Genomic DNA, 7,152 nt, shown 5'->3' on the forward strand with positions numbered 1-7,152 from the left:
TTTCACCATAATTTCAAAACTAAACGTCCAATTTCAATCATTCAAAGAACAAATGTTATCTACATAAACTGTACTTAGTGATGAAATAATTTATTTTTAAAGGATTAATAGAATAAGTAAAATTAACTCGTTTAAATGTAGTCCAAAAAATTCAATATTTTGAAATTAAAAATTGGTTATTGTGCCTCACTCTACATAGATAAATATAGTGTGTTGCAGACTTTTTTGTAGATATTTATAAGATCTACAATTACTTAGAACATTTTATGGTTCTATCTTATATAGTTCCGGCAGCGTACGCAAAATAAGTAACTTTTCTGGTAGATTTTACACCTGGCGTCCGAAAAACCCAAATATCTTACGAAACCCAATTTTTTCCAAAATAAAATTTAGCCTATGTTCTGCAGAAATAATGTAGAATTCATTGGCTTTTGCTTGGAGTAGTTTAAATAAAGCCAAAATCCTCGAACTTGTATCTATAAGGATTCAAAAGTTCTGTTGGGTACCTTCGGAACCAGGGTATATCCTGGTGCAAAATCTTACTTTTTGGTAGTATATGCCTGAAACACTTCAGAAAAATTTAATTCACTATATGTTTCCATATAAATTTTGAGGAGTTCCCTCGATTACTCATGGATCCCATCATCAGGTCACCACTTTTATGAACATGGTACCAAATTCAAGTCAAACCCTATACAACACAAAAAGAATTTTGTAAATCGGACCACAAACGGCTGAGTAATCGTTGAACATGTAACATTAAAAAAATACATACAGCCGAACGTATTACCTCCTCCTTTTTGGAAGTCGGCCAACAAAACTATGTAATAACACTTTAGGGTGTGTACGTGTTCCTTGTATAGAATTCATTGTAAAAGTAGCAGCGCTGAAAGACTAATTTTTTTTCACTTTTGTATGGGATAACTGATCGTGACGCTCGGGCTCTCGCCCATACAAAAGTGAAAAAAAAATTTGGTATTTCAGTGCTGTTTCTTTCACAGTGAATTCTATACAATGAACACGTATGATACACCCTAACTCTATAGTATTATCACTTAATTTTGTTACAGCCTGTAGAATCGCCGATCAAAATGTATGGATATGACATAAGCGTTCGGTATTACGTTGACGTTCGACTCGTCTAATGTCAATTCCATACAATATTTTGATCGGCGATTCTATAAAGAAGCCTTAAAGAAAACGTCTTGGCTACAAGCTCAGGAGCGATGAGGTTTTATTTGCGTATGCTGCTGAGTAAGCATTATGCTACGGTTATCGGAGGTGGACAAGTAAAGCTATCTTTCGACCCACGCTTATAATCTTTTTATTATTCACAAAAATCATATAAAACAGATAAAACGTCATAAAAATGAAAACAAACGGGAGTCGTAAAGGCGCGAGAAATTAAAGATTTACAACTACGTACGGCTCCTATCGATCTGCCCGCGCGCAAACATTTTATTGTCGTCTGCATCGGCCATTTGTACGTATAAATTACGTTTCAATTATACTTCATGTACAAAGGAGCGTAAGAAATTGATCACGGACAAAGGCGACGTAAAGTATGATCCCACCAAAAACATACCTGTTGAAATGGGACCAAGTTCCTATCGGCTAATATTTGGCCTAAAAAAAGAGTTGAAATCCAATCAAATGCCAAGTTTAGATGCACTTCATTGATCGTAATCATCTTCATCAACAGCCTGATCCATAATACTTCTAATTTGAACTTGTGCCAAAGGGCATTGGGTAACTTTGTATTGACCTGTGGCGTCATTTTTTTTTCCAGCGGCCAGGGATAAAACCATAACTATTTTGTAGCACTGCATTAGAGAAACATATATTAGTAATAAAAATTGTTCTAAGTAATATCGGAGCTGAGCTACGATTATTTTAGTATATTTATTTTTGCATCTTATGTTCACAAAATCAATAGTAATTAACGTTACTTTATGGAGATATCCTTAACAAACATGCGTAGAAAGGATATATTAATCTGTTGTATAATATATTTCTCACTAACTATTGCCCACGACTTCGTCCGCGTCAAATATGAATAATTTTTCATACATATTTTCACACTGGGTTTAACTCTCGTCCGACTAAAATATAGCCAGACTTGAGACTATATTTCATTAGTGGTTTTCAAAGGGCCGGATGCAATATTAGGCGATTATAATTATTGTTTTTGTGTATTAATGTGTTGTGGGTAAAATGACTAGGGTATTGTTCCCATAATATAATGTTGATTATTTCCACTATTTAGCGAATTTTGCAGTATGCAAAGTAGTATGACGCCTGACGCCACCAGCTTTCGGCAGAATTTTCAGTCCAGCTTTTAATCTACTTCCCGACTCATTATAGAAGTACAGCTGCAGGAATGTTTTATAGAATACTAGCTGTCCCGGTAAACTTCGTGTCACTTTAAAACCTTCCCTGGACTTCTACGAATATTTTAAGACTAAAATCAGCCCAATCCGTTCAGCCGTTTTCGAGTTTTAGCGCGACTAACACATTTGAAAATCCATTTTTATATATAAGATATACTTATGAGAAGATTAACTATTTACTTACACAAAAAATATATTGCATTTTTTTGCAAAAGCAAAATAAATAGTTAAAAACTCATTAAATGACGACGCGGCGCGTAGATTATATGTTAAATGGTTAAGTCTTCTCTAAAATGTACGAATAACTAAAATTAAAAATAAATGATGAGATGAATAATTAATTAATAATAAATAATAAAAAAACAATTGTTCTTGTATCTATATCTACAGGTTGTAACATATAAGTGATATACATTATTTAGTTAGGGTATACATTATGCGTCTCTTGTATAAAGTTCACTCTGAAAAGAGCAGGGCTGAAAGACCAAAAAAAATGTTTTTGTGATTTGCGCGCCCTGGCGTAAAGGGTTTCCCCATACAAAAGTGAAAAAAAAAATCTCTTTCAGCGCTACTACTTTCACAGTAAATTCTAATACACGGGACTCATACACAGTACACACCCTTAAGTATTCCCTGTATACTAATATTATTAAGTTGAAGTGTTTGTGTGTTTGAAAGTGCTAATCTCAGGAACTGCTTGTTCGATTTGAATAAATATTTTTGTGTTGGATAGGCCATTTATCGAGGAAGGCTTTAAGCTAATAAACAACGCCGTTTTATTGTATTTTCCTGAATATTCATGTTGTGATTGAATTAACGTTTAGTTGAAAATACGAAATTAAAATGCCTAATATCTCGGCTCCGATATAGTTTAGCTATATGTCCCCCATAATAAAGTTTACTCCCCTTGATATGCTCTCTCATAATATGCCGGTTTGGTGAGTGGCCGCGAAATTTGAAAATGACGCCAATATTACCCAAACCCCTTTCATCACGCTAGTACACTTGGAATTTGATTGGCCTAGAGGATTTGATTACCGTCAGTGAGTGAGTGAGTTAGTGCCAAAATTAGCTATTTTTACAGGGACATATATCAGGATCTACCGAAGCTACATCTATGAAATTGAGCATACAGCTTAATTACTAGTATATAATTACATAGGTATAATTTTATCTTTGCACTCGTAATAGACACTTTTGACCCCCCTGGTCAAAAGTGCGCCGAAACGGTTCGTGTAAATAGTGTGTTGCGTGCGTGTGTTGGCTTTAAAAGAAAGTATAAATATAAAAACATACTTAAAGTAAATTTTAATCAAAGTATTTAAGCAGATTTATTATATCACATTATGACTTTACACAAACATTATGGCAGTAGAAAGTAATACTTATCTTTAACACGTCAAACAGAGATGCTTCTTCGATCATGGCCCGAGCAAAAGTGTCGGAACACGTCAAGAACAGTCTTTTATAACGTGTCCCCACTCTTCGACCCGCCCACCGGTACAGTTTATACAAAATAATACTAGTTTCATTATTAGCACAGTTTCTAAACTATTTACATATTTTTAAAACAATCAGAAAATCATAATATTTATGTAATATGTAGGTATTAGTTAAAAATGTAATACTATAACACGCGCGGCCTGCTGGAACTTGGCCTGCGCACTTCCGTGCGCTTTGATCATATCACATCGTTGCATTGTGACATGTGAAGTGAAAATTTGCCATTTGTATGTAACTGAATGAAGCCCGCAACTTCGACGCGCCAAAATATATTTATCGCACGGGAACTCTACATTTTTCCGGGATAAAAACTGTACAATTTTATCAAAATCAGCGGCTTAGGCAGATCGCAGACGACATACTTTTTGTGTGAACGAGTCTGCGGCGCCCATACAGTCGGCATGGCGCGGCCAGGCGCGGCCATCTCCCTTATCGTGTTGAGGCAACAAACAGGCAGTCTGTCGGGCAGACCAGAAACTTTCGCATTTATAATAATACTAGCTGTCCCGGCAAACTTTTCTTTGCCATATAAAGTATTTCGCCCGTATTATTTTATTGAAGTGACTAAATGAGTATGTCACCATGGCAACGTCCATCGCTATCCCGTCGCACAAACAATGGTCGCCGCCAGTCTCGAGTTGTAAGTAATAATTTACCATTATTTATTCAACAAATGCACTTATCACTATATAAAGTACCCAGTAGCCGATTCTCAGACCCACTGAATATGCATATTAAATTTGGTTAAAATCAGTAAAGCCGTTTCGGACGAGTACGCTATCTAACATTGTGACACGAGAATTTTATATTTTAAAGAAGATTACTAAGAATTGTACCTATTTGCTTCGGTTGAAAAGGTTTGTGGGATCTGGTTCCCCTGGCGATACCTTTAAAAGGGTCGATCTTGAAGACCATGCCCCGGGGATAACACGTATGGGAACACCATCTGTCCAAATATGTAAGAAGTAGTCGGATAACCCAATATACATTCTTTTAGGAAAAAGCTAGGTACCTAGATACCTAGGTACCTGTTTACATAATATATTTTACAAGATGACGCCCGCAACTCCGTTACGCCAAAATTCGTTCATCGCGCGGGAACCGTACATTTTCCGGGTTATGAGGTATCCTATGTCCTTTAACCTTTTACGGGACTTAAGAGAATACACCAGGGGCGAGAGAAATTGAAAATAGGTATTTGAAAATGTATTGCTGTCTCACCAATCTCAAGTCTCCCACCGTAGAGCGCGATAGAGACAACACGACAAAAGTTCTTATATAGGAACAGAAAATCTTCGATTCGTTGTCCGCTGATTCCTTCTCCAAAACTTAACCGATTTAAGTACTTTTTTCATTAAGAATTAAAGCAAGGCTTGAGCTGTGTTCCTATGTTTTATATTTTTTGTATAATCTAGCTAGTTTTGTTTTCTGGGTGTTTGAACACAGAGGAAAATCTTGCCATTTTTTTGGGTTTTTGGACGTTCTTATCTTTTTTAATAATAAAATTATGATAAAAAGAAAACATAGGGACATGTCAATAGTAGCCATAGATATTCAGGAAAAAAATAATAACTCTACCGGCATTATCCAGGGAGGAAACAGGGGACAGCGTTTGTATGGAAAAACGGCGGTGTGGAATCCTCTTTAAGTATCTTCATACTACTAGTAAAACTCTGCAAAATGACAGACAGACAGACAAACAGACATACAGATAGAATATGACTTTCGCATTTATAATTTTAGAATGTTCTTTGTCGAATTCTACTATTCTAAAATTATAAATGCGAAAGTACCACCCACACAATATTCTAGAATCTAACATCAGCTAGTGTATTGTAATAATATTTGGCTTGCATTACTCTCTAGAGTCTAGAGTCTAGTGTTTCATCTCATTTATTTGTATCTAGGTAGTTATCGAAGTCTACATAATGAGAATACTGATATTTACATTTCTTTTAAATGCACTGCGTCTAGCAAGTAAGTAGTAACCAACTAGTTGGAATGTATTCTTAGCTTTGTTATTCGAGTCGGGGGTAAGTACAGGACGTCGATTCTGCTAAATAATATTGCAATGATACAGCTACGATGCGTTCACATTATAATACCATAAAATGCTGCTCATGCCAATTAACAAAATAGAGTTAAACTGGCTTCTGATTTAGCCCCATTAAATCATTCGTTCGACTTTTGTTTGACGTTTTCTTTGCTTATATATTATTATTTTACATTTTTGGGGTTCCGTACCCAAAGGGTAAAAACGGAACCCTATTACTGAGACTTCGATGTCTGTCCGTCTGTCCGTCCGTCCGTCCGTCTGTCTGTCTCCAGGCTGTATCTCAAGAACCGCTATAGCTAGACTTCTGAAATTTTCACAGATTGTGTATAATATTATTGTGTATAATTGCTATAACTATAACAACAAATACTAAAAAAGAAATAAAATTAATATTTAAGGGGGGCTCCCATACAACAATCGTGATTTTTATGACCCATTTTTGCTCGATATCAATAATGGCAACAGGTATAGGCACTTGATATTTTCACAAAAGCCTTAATTATAATATATCTTCTTTAATAACTAATAATAAGTTTTTTTATGAAATAAGGGGGCAAACGAGCAAACGGGTCATAGGGCAGGGTAGGGAAGGGAAGGGAATAGGGTAGGGGATTGGGCCTCCGGTAAACTCACTCACTCGGCGAAACACAGCGCAAGCGCTGTTTCACGCCGGTTTTGTGTGAGAGCGTGGTATTTCTCCGGTCGAGCCAGCCCATTCGTGCCGAAGCATGGCTCTCCCACGTGTAATAATAAAATAAAAAATTAAGGTGGGCTCCCATACAAAAACAATTTTTGGTCTATTTTTGCTCTATAGCGGTACGCGAACCTTTCGTGCGCGAGTCCGACTCGCACTTGGCCGATTTTTGCAGGCTGGCCTTGTTTTTTGCGACAGCAATGTAGATGACGAAAATTGTACAATATCTACTGACAATCAAACTTTTGATCATATTTTTTTAGGGTTCCGTACCCAAAGGGTAAAAACGGGACCTTATTACTAAGACTTCGTTATCTGTCCGTCTGTCCGTCTGTCCGTCTGTCTGTCTGTCTGTCTGTGTGTCTCCAGGCTGTAACTCAAGAACCGCTATAGCCAGACTTCTGAAATTTTCACAGATTGTGTATATCTGTTGCCGCTATAACAACAAATACTAAAAACAAAATAATATTAATATTTAAGGGGGGCTCCCATACAACAAACGTGATTTT

Source organism: Aricia agestis, chromosome 2, assembly GCF_905147365.1.
Source record: "Aricia agestis chromosome 2, ilAriAges1.1, whole genome shotgun sequence".
Lineage (NCBI taxonomy): Eukaryota > Metazoa > Arthropoda > Insecta > Lepidoptera > Lycaenidae > Aricia > Aricia agestis.